This window comes from Centruroides sculpturatus, unplaced genomic scaffold, assembly GCF_000671375.1.
Source record: "Centruroides sculpturatus isolate CEXI.00-Female unplaced genomic scaffold, Cexi_2.0 scaffold403, whole genome shotgun sequence".
NCBI lineage: Eukaryota > Metazoa > Arthropoda > Arachnida > Scorpiones > Buthidae > Centruroides > Centruroides sculpturatus.
The window spans coordinates 213,625-234,691 of NW_019384751.1; the positions used below are offsets into that span (position 1 = coordinate 213,625).

The window sequence follows — 21,067 nt, forward strand, 5'->3', positions numbered from 1 at the left end:
TTGAGGCAAGTGACAAAAGCGGTGCTTAGAAAACATTTGGCCATACCATGGAGTTACTGTTCATCTGGATGTGGCCCAGTATTTTGCAATTCTACATTTTTTAGTTAGTCCCATCGAAAAAACAACAGGTAAAAAACCCTTTATTTCATTAATTGTAATTTTTTTGAAATTCTGGAGTTGTGCGGTAGGTGCCCCCATATCTCCAGAACTCCATTTATGACTTGCTTTGCATACCTGTTTCATTCTGCTGCCATAAGAGAAAGCAAACACACAGTGAAGAATAAGTTAAAATAATCAATTGGCTGAGAGTCAGCCAAAGGCATATTTTTGGGGCCAGGTAGTTTCAGGAAAGTGTAGGCAGTTTTGGTGGCAGAACCTCAAGATACTCGTTTTCCAACTCATTATCAGGGTTAGGAGTGTCATTGGAATTAGAAAAACCTGACGAGAGCAGGTTCCGGGCCATGCAGACGGTGTTGTTCTGAGCTGTGCAGATGGTGGTGTTCTTGGCCGAACGGGTATTACTGGTGCGGCAAAAGTTACTGGCTTCGGAAAGGTTACCTGCTCGACAAAAGTTATTGGCTCGGTAACAACAAAAGTCATTGGTGGCTAAAGTTTCTGGGTCAGTGGCAGTTAAACTCTGGGTAGGCGACAAAAGTTTTGTCATTGGAATACTCGGATTTAAAATCAGAAATGTCTATATCATTTAGATCATTCTCAAACTCAAAAAGTGAGTCATAGGACTGATCTAAATAATAAGACACTTCTGACTCCTTTACTTTTTTATTGCTTGAAGCCATTGGAAATCTAATTTTGAATAAAAGCTACATGTTACAATTGAGAATACAAGTAGAAAAGAAAAAATTAAGAAACATGAAATGATAATACTGTAGTAATAAAAAAATAAGACTAGAATATTAAATATAATCATTTATATAAAGTTTATATTATTGCTATATTGTCTTGCATTGGAGCTAATTTTCAGAAATTAAATTGCATATTTTATCAAAACAATTTAATTATCAAATTGTTAAAATACAAATTGTTTCAATATTGTTTATTGCATTTGGTCATGAATTTATGTTGTGTATTATAAATTTCTATATAATAATATTACAATCTACAAAATATGATAATATATATTACAGTACATGTATTAAATTTTATCTTCACTTCTTTTCAATAAATACAATAAAAACAAAGGCAAAAGTACAATTATATCATAATTATATTACAAATATAAATAAAAATATTTAAAAATATTAGTTTTTAAATGTAAAAAGTATATTTATGCATCCATTTTAAGTGATGAAGTATTGAATAAAAGAAATCTGTTTACATAGTTTTCTATGTTAATTACAAACATTGACTACTTATTTAGCATTAATTTAATTTCAAATTTCTATCATTAATTGCATTTTAAATATGTTTACACTATTTTTTTATAAATGTTTTTAATTTTGCAATTATATAATTTAGTTACTGGATAATTTAATAAAGAATTAGATTAAAAATTAAACACACAATTTATTGTAATTATCGTATTGAACAGTCGACAAGGATTTTGTCAGTGATTGAATAGATTATTTTAAGAAAATAAAACTAAAAAACATTCATGTTTAAATTAAATGAAATTAAATATTTTTAAATAGCTTTAAAAAAATTAATGATGTAGAAATAAAAAATATTTATATATAATTTTTTTTTATCACTAACACCAACTATATAGTGTATTGACTCGAACACTCATTCATCAATTTTTATTGATGATGAAATTTGCCAAGTGTTCGAGAAAATCCTTGGACATCTTTGGCTGGTGTACGCGGGTCAAATCACGGCCTGGGTCGTAATTTCAAATACAACCTTTGATTTTTGATCTACTAAGAATAACAAACATGTTTTTTCACCCTGGTCGTGTCCTTCCTTTCTTGTATTTTGTGTTGTCACTACCGCACCAGGAAAGCATTTCTGACCATGCATTGCTATGTGATTTCCCATTGTCTAGGTTTACTCTAACTCTCCTGAAAGTTTGTAACTGGTGTTCTGATACACCCTGTAGATTTTGCAAGTATAGGTTACACTGAAGTAATCAGATTCTGATGTGTAAAGAGTGTGATATTAGACTGGGCACTTCAATGTTGCGAAAGGTTCCTAGATTTCTTAAATTTTTTCATAAAACCCCCTAAATGTTTTAAGTCATTCAGTGATGCAAAAAGACTAGTATACAGTATTAACAGCTTTAGCATTCTAAGCCAACTAAATGAATGAAGAAATTATTGTACCAATGTGATTTTAGCAAGGCTAAAAGCTGTCACGAGAGAACTAACTATACACTATGTTTGCATTAGTTAAGTTTATTTTGAAATAAATTTCAGATTTAGCAACATCTTTTAAAAATAGCAACAATAGTCATTAGAACATTGGTTTATTTTTTAAGTTAAAGATAGATTTTACTATCAGTGGCATAATGCAATTGTTACATGCTGGGTGACTTAATATTGTGGGGGTGTACAACATAGTATCTGTTATCTGGAATAGCAGTATTATTAAGTTATTAAAAAGGAATTATGACAAATTTAAAGTATTCTTGGCTTTGAAGAGGCTAGCTGACTTGGTCACATCCCACTCAGCCTGGGAGCATTGCAACTGTTTACCATTTAACAAGTGTTAAGAGAACTTTATTCTTATATAGCATTTAAAATTACTTTAGTTAAAATGCTTTTTATGTAGTTCATCTATAAAACAAAATAGTTAAATAATTCTGTATTATCACATATTTAAAAAACTGTAAATAAACCCCAGAACTTGTCAACCAACCCTAAATGCAGTACCAAAAACCCCAATTGGTAATGCTGAGACACTTTGACATAATGTTAGATTAATTGCATGATTAATTCCATTTTCCAATTGTTAGTTTTCAATCTTTCTGGCATGTTGGTTGTTTGGAATATTGATGATAGATGTTCCAAACAACCAGTGAATATTTTACTTATCCACATACAGAATGATGATCTACAGCTGTAGTGACAATTAACAGTTAACTACAGTTCCTCGCATAGCTTTGTTTGTTATAACTACCATTTTTTTTAACTTGGATAATTAGCAAACACCATCAGCTCCCTCTTTATAACTGATCCACCCAAGTGTGGTACTTGAACATGGTATGCACTGTCTGAGATTCATTGCTCATATTGTCAGACTGAGCAATAAATTGCCAATTGATTTACTGTTTCTATTAATTTGGTATTAAATTTTTAATGCTGTAATTTGTATGCATTTTTATTTTTGTCTTACAATTTATGCAGTGAATATTGGCTAACTTTTTAAATATAATTATGAAAGTCCCAAAGTGAGACTTCTTAGTGTATTAAAAAGCAGGACTGTCCAGCCTAATTCAAAAGTCTTGTCATTTCTCAACCTGTAAGTTATAAAAACTAGTTTTTCTAACCAAAACAAGCTGACTGAAATATAATTAAACAAAAAAAATCCAGTAATAATACCTTTAAACAAATGGTAATAGAAAATTATTAAGGTATATTTATAAGACATGAAATTGTAAACTAAGGCTATATACAATTAGTTTATTTTAGCATTTCATGTGGAACAAATATGCTGTTGTTTCCTATATCCAAGTATAAATATTGTTTAACCTAATCTTTGAGGTTAACATCAAACAATTGCTGAATTACATGGGTGCTGTAGTAATGCTACTATTAAATAATTTGGAGATAGGCATTATGTGCCATCTCTTGATAAATTTAATAATTGGTAAAAAAAAATGAATTTTTTATAATGAACTATGGACATTCTCATGAAGACATTTTAGAGAATCTGCAAGTTTGACTCGATACTTAATTCATGTAATATTACTTTTTGTAAACAGTTATACTATGAGAATTACATGCAGCAATTATGTAATGCTATATATTTAGAATAATCATGCTGAAAACATTTCGTTTTGATTTTTAAATTTAGTCTCTGTAAAAGTGTGTAAGGTGTTTTTAGTTCCTTTTGTATACTGGTGAAGTTTCAGCTGTTGACTATTATCGATAGATCAAATTATATTTTAACATGTTAACAGCATTGAGAGTCACATGTGACTCGTATGGACATGTCTAGTTAAGGCTACAGACATAATTGCTAGTTTTTCCATGGGGTGGCTCATATGTTTTGATCACATAATTTTACAAACATCATACTTAATATATTGATATTATTTTATTAGTTGCAATAAACTATATTAATTTAAAAGTACAAGGCACAGGTGACTCGTGCTGCCCTGTATTAAAATAGACTGAGTCACGGGTGACTCAATGTACAGCAGCTGCCTAAACGTTTATCTACTGAAGCCGTGAACGTGTTAATGCTATTCCAATGATCAAATTGTTTTTAGTGTCCCACATTTGTGGAAATGTAAGGCAAAACACAAACTAATTGACAATGTAGTAGACCTAAAATATGAATTTAATTGAACATAGCATAGTTTAATCATTTGCCTTATAATTATTAATTGAAGATTATTCTGTATAATACTGTTTGACAAAATTTAACTGGATTTTTTTATGACACTCAGATTAAGTTTTTGTAGTTTCTCAAAGAAACTAACAGCTTGTGAGAATATATTAAATTTTTTATTGTTACAACATATAATGTTCATATTATCTTTATCATTGTAGAAAATTGTTTACTAGAACAGTTATTTCATTTAAAGGCTTCTTATATCAAGAAGAAGAGTGCACAAAAAGCAGAGGACTACAATCATTTTCAGGATATTTATTGTAATGAAAATCTGTGTGCTAGTTATTTGGCATAAAATATTTTCATTTCAATAATTTTGTAAAAATCAAGTAAAACTACGTCTCCAGAGGAGAACAAATTTTTATTTCCGTAGAAAAGTGTTTGTGGTTTACAACTACGAAAAGCTACACGGGGAGATGAACTACGGTGTACCGAAGGCAAATGCTAATCAGAGATCAGGAAGAGCTGGAAGAACAGGTCTTGGATTCTGTTTCCGGTTATATACGGAGAGTCAGTATAAAAATGAACTTCTCAGTACGACCGTTCCAGAAATACAAAGGACAAATTTTGCAAACGTAGTACTTCTGTTAAAGTCTCTCGGTGTGCAGGATCTTTTACAGTTTCATTTTATGGATCCACCCCCACAGGACAACATTCTAAATTCTATGTATTAGTCATGGATTGTTGGAGCTTTGGATAACGTTGGAAGTTTAACTCTATTAGGAAGAAATATGGAAGAATTTCCATTAGATCTGGCTCTTTCAAAAATGCTTATTGTTTCTTGTGACGTGCAGTGCTGAAATATTGATTACTGTATCAATGCTCTCGGTTCCTTCCATATTTTATTATCCAAAAGGGAGAGAGAAGGATAGTGATGCAGCTAGAAAAAAATTTCAGGTTCCAGAGAGCGATCATTTAACATATTTAAATGTTTATCATCAGTGGAAAAATAACGGTTATTCGACAAATTGGTGCAACGAACATTTCATTCACATTAAAGCTATGAGAAAGGTGCGGGAAGTACGACAACAGTTAAAAGATATTATGGAACAACAAAAGATGACTTTCATCTCCTACAGCACCGAATGGGACATTGTACGAAAATGCATATGTTTTGCTTATTTCTACCTGGCGCCCAGACTTAAAGGCATTGGCGAATACATCAATTGCAGGACAGGTATGCCTTGCCATCTCCATCCTACAAGTCCACTATTTGGAATGGGTTTTACTCCAGACTACGTGGTATATCACGAGTTAGTGATGACTAGTAAGGAATATATGCAATGTGTGACTGCAGTTGATGGACAATGGTTGGCCAAATTGGGTCTAATGTTTTATAGCATTAAAGAATCGACTAAGTCCCGACAGGAAAGACGCAAAATGGCCAAGCAGAATCAGAACCAAATGGAAGAAGAAATGGCCCTGGCTCAAGAACCGCTGAAACAGAGAAGAGAGGAACAGAAATCTCGTGATTGCATTTCCGTCAGAAAGTAAAGCATTGTTTTTTCTATCTTTACTTTGTACTGGTTGTTGACTGGATAACACTGAAAGATAGTGTGAGAAATATATTAAGAGATAATTAAAGTGTAACTATGGTAGACTTAGGTGATTAAATTGGGAGGAGATAAATCAAAATTCAAAATTCAGGTAATTCTATCATACAAAAAACAAGAATGTAAAAGAATATAAACTTAAAATATCATGAAAATTTGTTTTTAGTCAGGATGTGATGGCATTAGGGAATAGATGAGAAATTATCAAAAGAACTAGAATTACATTAACCCTGTTTACAGAAAGTTGAAATGATTATCATAATAATTGAGTCTGATACATAAAACTAGTTTTTAATTAAAATTTAAGATACAAGCATATTTGATTATAAACATTTATTTAAATTTATTTTTTTTGTCTTTTTGAACAATATTTAAAATGTTTAATTTTTCTAGTTTAGTTTTCTCTAGTTTTTTCCAGCATTGTTCATCCACATCCGCTTTTTTTTAATATACTCCCGAAACCATTTGGGAGGCTCATCTTTGGAAGAACATGCTTTTTTTTATTTTTTGATTAGTGGTGCCTGTTTATTTTCCAGGCAATTGTCTGAAGTACAGGCATCACCAATTTCCTAAACATCATTTTCCTCAGTTGCTGAGGATGATGATGGTAATTTATCAGGAGGAGGGTTTACATTTGCTTTTGAAGCAAGGAAAGTTAAATTCTCCTGGAATTCCCAAAAGGGAAATTATCCACCTCCAGATCGTTTCATCTGATCTTTCCTTTTCCTGTACGTCAGCATTAGGTTTCTCTATTTCCTGTCTGTTTCTATTGCTGTTATGCTGAAACCTTCGTTTTTCAGATTTTGGCTTATTCGGCTCCATAATTTTTTTTTTTTGCAACTTGGACTCTGAAACTGCAAGTACATCTCTGCGAAACTCTGTAAGTTTTTTACAGAGGAAGTGGTCCATGTAGTTATCTATAAAATATTACATTTTCATTAGCATGTTGATAACTATATAGATTCTTTAAGGTTTCAGAAACTTACTTTAAAGACTAAATTTGAATATTTTTGTGAATAATATATTTTATCATAAATATGTTAAATGTATAAATGAATAAAATGAAGGGTTTTATTTTAGGATAACAGATCTTCTTTTCTTAGAAATAACTACTTCATAATGTAAGCTATAATTTTTTAAATTCATAAAATATAACACTTACAGAATCTAACTTGTTCACACATTCCCCTGATTAAGTATTCTAATCAGGTACAGTTTCAGAGACAGTTGAACCTGTGGTGGAAATTAAATATAGGACGTTACGGCGTTATTGAAAGCAATAACACGGAAGTGTCTTGTATTTAATTTCTAAATGCTGGTGTGAAGTGAAGTATATTATCATTCCTGTGGTGGAAAATCTTAAATTTTGAGATTTTAGTAAACATATATATGAAAGAGAATTTATTTTAAAATAATTTATTCAAAGCAGTTTTAAAATCCACAAAGACATGCGGAGTCCAAACAGATATTTCTGTGGCTCCAAAAGAATCTCTCACTCGCCATGCTAAATGCTTACTAATTCAATCTAAAGAGACAGAAGAAAAGGAGAACATAAAGACAAAATCACCCCAATCCAAAACAGCAGTAATCACTAGAAATGTGGGTTTTAAAAAAGCTAATAAGAACCCACTCAACAAACAAAAATTGAAAGCCACCCTCTCTAAGTTAAAGAGGTCAGAGAATCAATCCATGAGTTATTTCTCTGATATCTCTGACAAAGAGAATAATATGGAGGTGACACAACCAACCTCACCTTCAAAAGGAAATTTCTCAGTAAAATTGAAGAGGGACACTTTCGCGAAGAATGCTACTTCAAACACATACTGGATTATAAAATAATCCAATGGAACTGTCATGGTTTCTGCAACAACTTCTCTGACATTAAACACTTGACATCATCTACATCTTATCTCTGTGTGGCACTCCAGGAAACACATCTAGAACCTGGAGAAAATATTTCTTTAAAAGGATTCGATCTCTACCGCAAGGATGATGGTACTCACGACCGTGCCAGTGGCGGTGTGGCTATTCTGGTTTCAAATCACATTTCATCCTTATCGGTACAAATAACCACTGATTTGCAAGCTGTGGCAGTCAGAATTTCTATCAGAGTAACTGTCACAGTTCTATATACTTGCCACCAGATGTCAGAGTCAATGAGGATGAATTTTGGATCTCTTGGTTGAACAGCTGCCAACACCATTCTTTCTACTTGGTGATTTTAATGGCCACAATCCTATGTGGGGCACTAACGACATCAATTGTCGAGGCAGAGCCATTAAGAGATTTATATGTTATCACCAACTATACCTATTTACTACTGGAGAAGTGACATACTTCCATGCTCCAACAAGGATATTCACAGCAATTGATTTATCATTAGCAAGTCTAAACCTGTATTCAGCATTTATATGGGAGGTTGGATCTAATCCATTCTCTAGTGACCACTTCCCAATATTTCTAAAATATCAAGGCAGAGAAACCTGTGAAACAGCCTGTTTTCCATGCTGGAAACTTGAAACGGCAGATTGGCCTGCATTCGCCTTTATGGCTGACATCACTGAGGAAATGGCCAATACTGCAGATATTAATGATGCATTTGAGGTTGTCACTTCTAGTATCATTCAGGCAGCTGAAAAAACAATGGGGAAAACATCAACTAGATATCCAAAACATCCTAAACCATGGTGGAACCAGAACTGCAAGGCAGCATTTAAAAAAGTAAAGAAAGCATGTGGGATTTTCAGAAGATATCCCACTGCTAGAACTTTGATAGCTTTTCAAAAAGCAAAGGCAAATGTCAGAAGAATAAGACGGCAAAGCCAAAGGGATTCTTGGAGGAAGTATGTTTCTAACATAACATCTTCCACTAGCTCAAAAGCAGATTGGGATAAAATCCATAAAATGAATGGGAAATATGCTTTTCATTCTCTGTCCTTGCTGGAAAATAATGGCACAATAATCAGCGATATACAGGGTATTGCTGATACGTTGGGTGAAACGTTTTCTTTGTCATTTAGCAATATTATGTATTCAAGGAATTTTTAGGTTTACAAAGCCCAAAGTGAAAAGCAGTGTTCAAACTTAAATTCCTCATCTAATGAGGAATATAATTTGCCATTTACCAGCATAGAACTACATACAGCAATTTTTTGCGCTGGGAATACTGCTGTAGGTTTGGATAAAATCCACTACAGCATGATTAGAAATCTGTCAAACAGTTCTCTTTGTAATCATCCGAATCTGTTTAACAGAATATGGACAGAACATACTTTTCCTGACTCTTGGAGGCTATCTGTCATTATCCCCATCTATAAGTTAGGCAAAGACCACAAGAATTTCTCTAATTACAGACTGATCGCTTACAAGTTGGCTGTGTAAACTTTTTGAGAGAATGGTAAACTGACGCTTGATATTTGTTTCAGAGGAAAAGAACTATTTTTTACTACATGAGAGTGGATTTCGTAGGAACAGAAGTACAATGGACAATTTGGTTAATATTGAAACATCTATATGCAAAGCATTTGTTAGATGACAACACTTGGTGTCTGTGTTTGTTGATATAGAGAAGGCCTATGATCGCCGTTGGCAATATGGGATACTCTGTGATTTGTACCAATTTGGATTGCCGGGTAATTTGCCAATTTTTATAAAAAAACTTTTACAGAATCGCAGATTTCATGTCAGGATGGGCAACACTTTATCTAGGCTTTTCACGCAAGAAGGTGCTCCTCAAGGTTGTATTTTGAGTGTGACTTTTTCTAATTAAAATTAATAGTGTAGCTAACTGTTTTTTTCCTAGTGTGAAACACTCTTTGTATGTGAATGACTTACAGATCTGCTGTTAGTCTAGTAACGAGTTTCATTGAGAGACAACTGCAAACCTACCTAAATCGCATAGACCATTGGTCAAAGATTAATGGTTTTAGTTTCAACATAGAGAAGACCTTGTGCATCCACTTTTATAGAAGGCGTGGTTTACACTTGCACTTCAAAATTCACCTAAATGGGGTAAAATCCCAATGGTCAATGAGGTGAAGTTTTTGGGTGTTATATTTGACCATAAACTGACGTTTTTAGTGCACTTGGCAATTTGAAGAGTAGATGTCTAAAATCTTTGAATATTATAAAGGTATGCTGCTTATTTTGGGGAGCAAACAAATGTTCTATGCTCAGGATTTATAGAGCCCTTGTCTGCTTAATGCTGGATTACAGATGCACTGTTTATGGGTCTGCGCGAGAATCTACTCTTTGTATGCTGGATCTAATTCACCATGAAGCATTACGTTTGTGCACTGGTCCTTTTCGAACGTCTTTTGTCTAAAGTTTGTACGTGGATGCTCATGAGCCTCCACTATCTGTTAGGAGAGAACAGTTGTCTCATTTTTATTAAATCAAACAGAATTCTCTGAATAGGCTTTCAGCTAATAGTTTAGATACCCAGCTGAAAAGATTATTTGCAGCTTGGACGAGTCGTGTCCCTCCATTCGTCATAAGATTGGAGAATGTAAGCAGCACAATTGACCTTAACACAAGTAACATGTCACAGGTTCAGGTTAATAGTATTTCACCTTTGTCAACTCCAGCGATAGATGTTGACAAGCTTAAAGCAGTTTCCCAAAGAAACCACACCAGACTATGTCTACAGACAGCACTTTGCAGAAAGTCAACATTATGACAGGAATTTAATTCCTGTATACACTGATGGATATAAATTGGATAACCTTGTTGGCTTAGCCTTTGTTTGCCAGGATGAAATTATGGGGGCAGACAAATAGCACCGAATTCTTCCATCTTTTCTGCAGAGTTGCAATCTATTTATGTAGTCCTAAAGTATATAAATAGAAAAGGTCATTGTTGCTGCATGATTTACACTGACTTAGTTAGTGCACTTCAGGCTTTGATGTTGTGTGAACCTAGTTCTTATTTTATAGTGATTAAAATCCATTACATTATGTGCCATCTTGTTGCAAGGAATTTTTGTATAAAATTTTGTTGGGTCTTGGGCAATGTAGGTTTAAGAGGAAATGAAGAAGCTTGAGCAGCTGCAAAGGCAGCTAGTTATTCACAGCATACAATGCTACTTGATGGAGGTGATTTGAAGCTAGTCATTTATTAATGACTATCAGAGATGGCAAAATATGTGGAATGCACAAATCCACAATAAACTACATGAGATCAAACAGATCATAGAAAATTGGACACATAATAAACAGTATGACAGGAGATCTGAAGTTATTCTTAGTTGTTTGAGAATTGGGCATACCAAGTTGACTCACCAATACTGTTCGGAAGGGTGAAGACCAGCCAGTATGTGAGTATTGCAACTGCATTTTAAGTGTAAAACACATGCTGTGCAATTGCTGTTCCTTCGAGACAAGGTGTAGACAGTATTTTGGAAACGATTGTCTGACATGGATTCTTGTCCAAAGGCAAAATGTCAATAAGTTATTGGACTTTCTGAAAGTCACTAATATTTATAAACAAATTTGATTATTTATTTATTTATTGACTGACTTATTTATTTAGTAACTTATATATATACATTTATATATCTTGTTTTTTTGTTTATTTGTTGTGATATGTGTTGTTGTTGTTGTTTGTTATTAGTTTCTTAACATATTTATATATGATTTTTTCATAATTTCACCATATGGCATGGGGCAGCATAGCCTGTACAGCTTTTGTGCTGAAAATCTTTAACCAACCAACCAATCGTAAATCATGTTTTTTTTTGTATTTCCTGTATTTTATATACGTATAGTAAATATACTGTCTTGTATACTTAATTTTAAAATAGCAAATTTATAAGATTTTATGGCTTTCATCAGTGAATATTTTTAAATGTTTTGCATATTGTAGGAGAGTTGTAGTTTATGTAAAAGGTTGTCTCTGCTAAAGAAGCTGTTGTTTTTTAGTGTTGGAAAGAATAGAAATTCAAATTTGAATAAAGTTTTATTAGTACTAAGTTTTAGCCTGTTACAATGACAGTTATTATTATTTATACGTAATATTATTAACTTCTTAATTCTTATGTTATATAAATATTAAGTATATCTGTCATGACAACTAGAAGGGCAAGGCTACAGATTCGACCCAATACAGAATAAAGTATTTGAGACAGTTCAAATGCTACAGCGAGAAAAACTAATTTGACAAAGAAGCCAGCATTAAAGAAAAATGAAAATTCTCTTAATGTATTACAAAATGGAATTGATAAAACAACTGATTTGCAAACTGTAGAATGTGTTGAAAAAACTATAGATTCATTGCCAAAAGAACAAGAACAAATCTCATTACAAAAAGAATTAAATTCAATTCCTAAATCTTTATTAATAGAGAAAAAAGTTGATATAAATTAACAGAATCAATCATTGTTGTCTCATAATGGATCTGTACATAAGCCAAAGGATGAGATTCTTCAGAATAAAAATATAGAAGATATAACTGAACAATGTGAAAAATCTTTTGTAAAGTCTGACTTTCGTGATAAAGAATTAAATAGTGATAAGGATATACCATCAAAAGAAACTTCAGAAGTTACGCCTAGCAAAATAGCAACCGAAACTGTTGAAAATAATGAGGTAACAAATAATACGTCACCTGTGAAAACCAGTGAGAAGAGTGTGTCAAGGCGGAGGTTAGTTAGAGCTCAACCAAATATACGTGAAGCGGGTCAGAGAAATAGTAGACAGTGGAAGGCCTCATTAAATGAAGTGATGATTGAAAAGAAAAAATCCATTAAATCAAAAGAACATGTTTCAAATCTTGGAAGTCGTACATCAGAAAACAATAAAATTTCCTCACCAACTAAAGCAATAAGTTTAGCAACTAACACAAAGCAATATATAAGTCCTCAAAGTACTTCACCAGTTGCCTCAGAAAAGAAAAATGTAAATAAATCAAATGACGATGAAGTATCAAAAAAGCGCAATAGACACAACAAAAAACCACCGGAACGTAGTAAAATGACAATGATGGATTAAATTTATTGGAATCCACCAAATAATCCGATGAGTCAAAAGAAAGAAAATAAAGGATTGAATACAGTGACCATATTACAGCCAATAGAAGAAGAAGTAGTTGATGATCCTCATGATATGCCAAGTAATGAAAATTTGGAGGAGCAGGAAATTGAACAACTTTCGGAAGAATTTGTGCCCGGGCCACGTGTGATGGTTGGTCCAAATTGAGAAATTACAATCGATGAAGATTCATTAGTGATTCGAAGAAGCAATGATGAAAACACTTTAACAGAAGTTGTTCAAGAGGTCTCCGAATGTACATAGTTTTTTTTTTTAGAAAACAGACGCCAAAACATTTTTGGACAGATAAAGAAACTACAAAATTTTATAGAGCATTAAATGTTGTTGGGACAGATTTTAGCTCAATGCAAAACCTTTTTCCAAACAGAACTAAACAAGAGTTAAAGAATAAATTTAAAAGAGAAGAAAGATTAAACAGAAAGTTAGTTGATAGAGTAATGAAAGATCCTCAACAATTTCATTTAACTGGATTTGATGAAGATGATGATGGTTCATACTACAGTAGTGAAGAAGAAAAATCTAAAAGAAAATGTTCAAAAGATTTGAACCCAAAAACTAAAGTCAAAAAAAGATAAGTGTCTTGATAAAGGTTCTTTGAAAGAATTTCTTCAAAATGACGAAGCTGACATTTCCAAAAAGAGAAGAAAAGAAACAGCCAAACAGGCAGGAGACACTTTGAGTAATTCGAGAGAAGACTGCAAGGAAATGGTGGAAGGCAAAGAGATACCTGAAGAATCCGAAGTGATCAAAAGTAAACTGGTGGAGAATTCCACATTTTGTAATAGTTTGTTTGGCGAGGCAGATCTTTCTAAAACTACGGAAGAAGCAGAGACGCATTCCGGTTGTCAGGGAGAGGAAGGATCTGTCCCCGATGTGGTTCCAGAAAATAGCAAAGTCTCCCAAGTCTCACTCGGACAAATAGTTCTGTTACCTGTGATGACGACAAACAAGGAACAGATGTTGCACTTCTACGTGGTGTCGCCCAAACATCCATTCGGTTCGAATTCTGACAGACCGCCAGACAAATCTTGCGATTCCTCTGACGATAAATTACAAGATTGTTAGCTCTAAAAGTATGGTAACTCACAGTTTGGAGGTAAGCGGCTGTTTTAAAATTCTAACTTTTGCAATGTACAGTTCCGCTCAATGAGTTTGTCAGGTTGTCGATCGATTGCGCAGATCCGGAAATTGATAAGCCAGGATGCTCAACCTGTTAGCAAATGAGCTTGAACTGGACTGGTCTGATTTGCTTTAATAGGGGTGAGGAAATGGAGCCGGGTGGAATTTAGTGTGCAGTCAAGCGTCAAATGGCAAATGCTTGCTTAGCGTTTGCCCTTTTTATTTTAAAATCGTAAAATCGTGGCCCCGATTATCAGAAATTGATTTTATCTGTTATTTTGATACTTTTCTTTATTTTTAATGTTCTATTTACTTTATTTTCCTGTAATTAGAGACGATACAGCTTTAAAATAAACAGATCAGCTTTCTCTTGCGAATAGATTAATCTCAACTTTCAACAATTGTCGTTGGTTCCTTTGTAATCGGATAGGAATTGACCTTGTTTTGAAGTCCAGTGTTAATTGTTTATTGCTATTGCGGTAATACGAGTAGAGTGGGACAGTCCCTTAATGCAGTGTTCCGCAACCTTTTTCTACTTGCGACACACCCATGACTCACCCACGGCACACCAAAATGTTATTCCCCTCAAAAACGTATATTCTACTATTAATAGAATTACGTAATGCCACTAACCTATTATTACTGTTATTAAACAGACATCAACACCTACCTGTGAGCAAATTAATTTTACATATAATTTCTTNGAACGTGAGCCTCTGCCTAACCCACGAACGCGGACCTTGTTAACCCGGGCGACGTCCGAGCCGGTATCATACTTAGATCTGGTTACTACCATAATGATTATCTCCACAGAATGTGGGTGTGTGGTCACTCTTAGCTTCATTTCTCCCCATAGACTTTACTGGCATGGGTGTCCCTATCAGGAGCTTGTACTCCAGCCTGCATTGCCCTATAGATCTGTAAAACTACTGGGCTCTCCCACCACAACCAGGTGGTGACCACGGGAGAGTTATTATTATTATTATTTATTGCAAACAAATATTCACAAATTACATTGGAATAAAGAATACCTCGTCCCGTAACCCACGGGAAAGAAGGTACCTATTTCCCCCCTTTACTGTATTAATTGCTCTTTACTTTCAAATAGTTCTCTTCTCCTCCCTTTTCCTCTTCTCAACAAGTTTCCAAATGAGCTTTGTGTACTAGTCTCAAAAATTGTATTATGTAAATCCTGATTAACTAATGAATGATGTATATCTGATGATTGCTGTATGCCTTGAGATTGATGTATATCCTGCTTTTGCTGATCTGCTTTATTGGCCTCAAAGATAGCATCTCCAAGCACTCTATTGAGTATAAGTGATGTGTGTATAGCTGCCTGTTTCTGAAGGATACTAATATCAATGTTGGATTCTAATTGATCTATGTATTATTATTATTATGTTGAGTTTTGTGAGTTACACTCGGTTGACACCGATGGCTACATACCAGAGTCAAGGCATAGTTTATTCAAAACAGGATAAAAATTAAATGTGTGTCAGTGTGTGTGTCTGTATTCAGGAATTTCCTAACATGATATGTATTCAATATAGTGGCTTTCTGTAGTATGATGTATGTATTTCTCTTCAATTTTAATGTTCCCAGGCTTTTGTGTAGTGTGTGTGGTATCACACCTGTACAGGAGAGAATGACAGGTACAGCTCCGCTCAATGAGTTTGTCAGGTTGTCGATCGATTGCGCAGATCCGGAAATTGATCACTTGATAAGCCACGATGCTCTACCTGTTAGCAAAGGCGCTTGAAGTGGACTGGTCTGATTTGCTTTAATAGGGGTGAGGAAATGGAGCCGGAGGGGCTTCAGTGTGCAGTCAAGCATCAAACGGCAAATGCTTGCTTAGCTTTTGCCCTTTTTATTTTAAAATCGTAAAATCGTGGCCCTGATTATCAGAAATTATGATTCTATCTGTTATTTTGATACTTTTCTTTATTTTTAATGTTCTATTTACTTTATTTTCCTGTAATTAGAGACGATACAACTTTAAAATAAACAGATCAGCTTTCTCTTGCCAATAGATTAATCTCAACTTTCACCGATTGTCGTCGGTTCCTTTGTAATCGGATAGGAATTGACCGTGTTTTAAAGTCCTGTGTTAATTGTTTATTGCTATTGCGGTAATACGAGTAGAGCGGGACAGTCCCTTAATGAACCGCTTTTTATTACCGTTTAAAGAACTTCTCCCCACTTGTTATTCTTAGTAAGTAGAAACGTTTGTCAAGGTCGGTTAAAGTTTATTACTTTCACAACAGGGTGTCAAGTGAGCTGCCATCCACAACCACTGTTAACGACAACAACGCGCAAAGTATCACGTTACTCTGTAAACAAGAACTCCCTTTCTTGTTGGAGGTGGGTCAGATGTCAAGGTTACCGTTTAATTCTATTGAACAGAATGTTGTCCGTGATATTTAAGAATCAGTTTTGTTAGAACTGTTTATTTTTTATACATTTTTTATAATTTATATCCGCTTTGGTTATAAAATTCTTTTTATCATGTTCTAAATTGATTTGTTATAAATTATACTTGTATAAAGTATATGAATTAAAATTGTAACGAACATTCCGTTGTTTATATAATGAATAAATATTTCTTGAGAGTTCAAGTTGGCAAAAAATGTTTTCATATCTCTTCTTCGTTATTATATATATATATTTATTAATAAAATATATTTCCATTTTATAAACAGATCTCATTGTATTCAATGTTTTTTTATTACGTTTTAAATTCACATTATATTCGAATCGACCTTTTATATTTTGTAAGTATTCACGTATCACATGATATGTCATTCATTTAATTCTATACTACTTACGTTATAAATATTTTTATATTCTTTAATTTTCTATTATATGTTTTTAATTATTATTTAAAGCTCATGTGATGTAATCTACGAATTGCAGCTTTCCACACATCACATAGAATTTCTACGGGAAAGCCATCATTGCAGGCGTGAAGTTGCCTGTAAAGGTGTTTATTTGGAAAACATGCCATTCAGGAACCATTTTCGCCGTAATATAAATAATAAACATACACACGTTTTTAAATTTCTAATAAATATGTTTTTACATACTCAAAAGCTTACATTTTTCAGCATGTGATTTCGAAGGCTTTCGAATGAAGGAATTAAACTATTGGAAACAATCGGTTCGTGTTTTGAAATAGAATGGAAAGAAATATTTGATATGGCATAATTAAGAGCGATACATTGCATTATCGCCATCAACTACTTTTCGGTAGACTCGAGGAACACACGATTTGTGATGTGCACGAATGATGTCAACCAGATAATAAAACGTTCCTTCTTACATTTCGGTCAGTGAATATATAAGATTGTTTTTTCTTGAAACTGATCTAGTCTCCGTTACCTGCATATAGAAATGAAATCAATTGGAAAGCAACAACAGGAAATTGGAAGTAATATGTTACTTCGGAGATCCAATCTTTATTTAAAATTCCAATTTGTCTTTCTAAGTAAACAAGTTTAACTGCAAAGGTGACACGCCTCAGTTTTTTGTAAACCTACGTTTCCTTCCTCAACACGTTTTCCTTATGAATTCCTTTCCCCTCCCCTTGTCACAAGATAGCCACTTTATTGCTTGCTTACGTTTTTCTACTTGAGAGACAAAACACGAAGTGTATTGGTTTGTTGTTATCCAATAAACCATTGGTAAATGTCCTTGAACGTTATTTGTTAAAAGGTGTTAGGCACATCTTGGTCCACTTGCTTGATTGGACATTCCTGTAGGTCACACCCTGCATAAACCGTATTGGCCGTGAATCGTTACCGAACTATATCCGAAGCGCGAATCAGATATAACAAATATATCGAAGCTACCAATATGCCTAGTAACATTTATAATAACTGTAACGTTTAATTGTGCAACGTTTTGATGACTTCTTATAAGAAACACACAGATTAGAAATAACTACATACATTTATTAAATATTTACAAATACCAATCAATGTGGTTGTCTTACCACAAATATACAAAAAATACGATGCAGGGAAGAGAGAGTCAGAACCTCGTCCAATCGCCTCCTTTATTTATGACCTCACTCAGGCGCGAGGGCATACTTGCGACAAGACTTTCGCAAAGTATGCCCTTGCGCAGTTTCTCCCACCGACCTATGACTATGCCCCAAAGTTCGTCGGGGGTTGCCGCCTGAATGGGCCCTTCAGTAATTTTCGCCCAGATGTGCTCGATGGGGTTGAGGTCTGCCTCCTGGGGGGGCCATTTTATGTCTATCAAGACATTCTGTTGCTGCAGCCATTGCTGAGTTCTTCGGGATGTGTGGACCGGGGAGCGGTCTTGCACAAACCACCTTGGCTTGTCCCCAAACACTGCATTTGTTGTGGGTAATAGGACATCTTCCAATATCTGGATGTATTGGGTTGTGTCAAGGTGGCCGTCAATTCTGACCAACTCCCCGGGTCCCGCTAAACTCATCCAACCCCACATAGCTGCAAACAGAAAAAGTCAAATCAACTTGTGATCTATAACACAGGAAATTGATATCATCTCAAAGAAAAGCTGTACTTTTATTAACTAGGGAATACCGGAAAGCTCCTAATTGTAGTTTGCAAGTAATTTCTAGAAAACCACCAATAACTGAGATTATTCAAATGGAATATAATCTCCAACAACTCAAAATGGGAATCGATATATCTACATCCACATGTGACCTTAGTTCCAGTGTTTATGAACATCAAAGTCCCATCAATACCAGTCTACTGCCTAATATCAACAATTTTCTTAGCATTGATCTGCCTAGCTATTCCCATTTAAAGATATACACTGATGGCTCTGGCATAAACGACTCCATTGGATGTGCTTTCGTAGCATACTGTAACGAAGTGGAAATCTACAATCAAAAAGGAAAACTGCATAAACTTTGCACTGTATTCCAAGCTGAATTACTTGCGATCTACATGGCTACCCTATGGACCAAGCAGAATTTTACTAGAAAGTACATCCATATTCTAAGTGACTCCTTCTCTGCGATACAGGTCATTTACAGTCAACAATTACATCCGGTCGCAACTAATATTCGCAATATAATCAGCAATTCTCATAATAGCTATACCATATCTTGGACTAGAGGACACCAAGGTACGGTAGGAAATGAACGTGCGGATCAATTAGCGAAGGAAGCCGCTACTGACGATTCATTAGACATCATGCATAATAAGATTTGTAGAAGAAGTATTAAAAAACTTTTATACGAAGATTTATTAAACCGATGGCAACACAACTGGGATTGCAAACATAATGATACGACTTATAAATTCATACCTAACATCAAGAAATATCACAACAATTATAAATGGGTAATTCCAAGCTTCTCACTTACTCAGTTTCTTACCGGGCATGGTAAATTTTCAAAATATCTACATCGATTTGTGAATAAGCAAAATGATCAGTGTGCCATATGCGGTCAACCGGACAGCGTCGAACATTATATTTTTACCTGTATCTCTCTTGAAACAGAACGTTTAGAAATAAAAACCATTGCTCATAGATATAACCTCAATTGGCCATGCAAACAAGAGGATCTTATAAAAAATAAAGAAATTTTTTCTTCTTTTCTACTACTTATTAAACGCCATGAGGCTATAGCAATCTATGCAACTAGGGAATAATCTTGATTTTATTCACTTGGTTTTTACTTATAACTTGTTTTGAAAAACTAGTCTAACGTACTTGATATAATGGTTTATTTTCTTTCATCAAAGCTTAATCACTAATTGACTGGTTAGGTGCTTGTCGTCTTGTTCTTTAGAGACCCAGCGGTTTTATTTGGTCGTGAGAGCCCTAGTTTGACTGTCGGAATTGCTATATTTGACATGGTTTTGAAATTAATTCTCTTACATTTCCTGTTGTCAATCGCTAATGACTCTATTTCTTCATTTGTTCACTTTGCTGATTTGCCAGGATAATTGACAGATATTTTGACAGAGATAAAACTGTTAAAATTTTGACAGAGGTAATTGACAGAAATAAAACTGGTCTTTTACCATATAAAGACTTTGATGGATATGTGATTATTATTCACATTCAATATACTATGATCACCAGGCCCGCCGTAAGCGGGCGTGCACCGCACACGGCCGGCAAATCGAGCGATCGGTCACGTAATAATTAGTCATTGTCATAATACCCACCCTACTTATAGCATAAGAAATGTGTTCGCATGGAGAAAAAAAATCCGACTGGCGCGCAATTACTATATTCTTATTTATATTATAGCGTTAACAGCGCCTCTATTGGCATTTATCAGAATTAAGATGCAATGCGAAACGTCTGTCGGCAGGTTGAACCATCTGGCGGGCACCCGAAAGCCAAGTACCAATAGTCGTGCTGTATGACAGAAGTTGACAAGTTTGGCGAAAATAGGGAATCCCTACAGAGCTTCCTTCTCAATTTGTACTTGTACATATTCGAACAGTTCTATTGCATATCAAATTGCAATTATTTTGTTAATAATTCTTCTGACATGGGTCGAAGTATAATTAATGATATTTTAACTTGGTTAGGATTTAAATCTGAAGCTTAAAGACGATTCAAGTAGTGAAACAGACATTGACAGTATTGATTTGTTTAATGAAATCAATACTTTAAAGTTGCATTTTCCAGAAAACCAGTCTAATGATCCACAAACCCCATTACAATATCTTTTTACTAATGACTTAATTTCAACAGTTCCAAACACAGCAATAGCACTAAGAATATTACTTACATTGCCGGTTTCAGTTGCATTTGGTGAAAGGTCCTTTTCAAAGTTAAAAATTATAAAAAACTATTTAATTAATTAATTAA

The 21,067-nt window shown here is 34.1% G+C and overlaps 2 pseudogenes; both read left to right on the top strand.

Moving 5' to 3' along the window:
• Positions 1-1,583: 1,583 nt before the first annotated feature.
• Positions 1,584-6,038, top strand: LOC111628586 (annotated as a pseudogene).
• A 2,577-nt stretch (positions 6,039-8,615) lies between these two features.
• LOC111628574 lies at positions 8,616-13,718 on the top strand (annotated as a pseudogene).
• Positions 13,719-21,067: the final 7,349 nt, after the last annotated feature.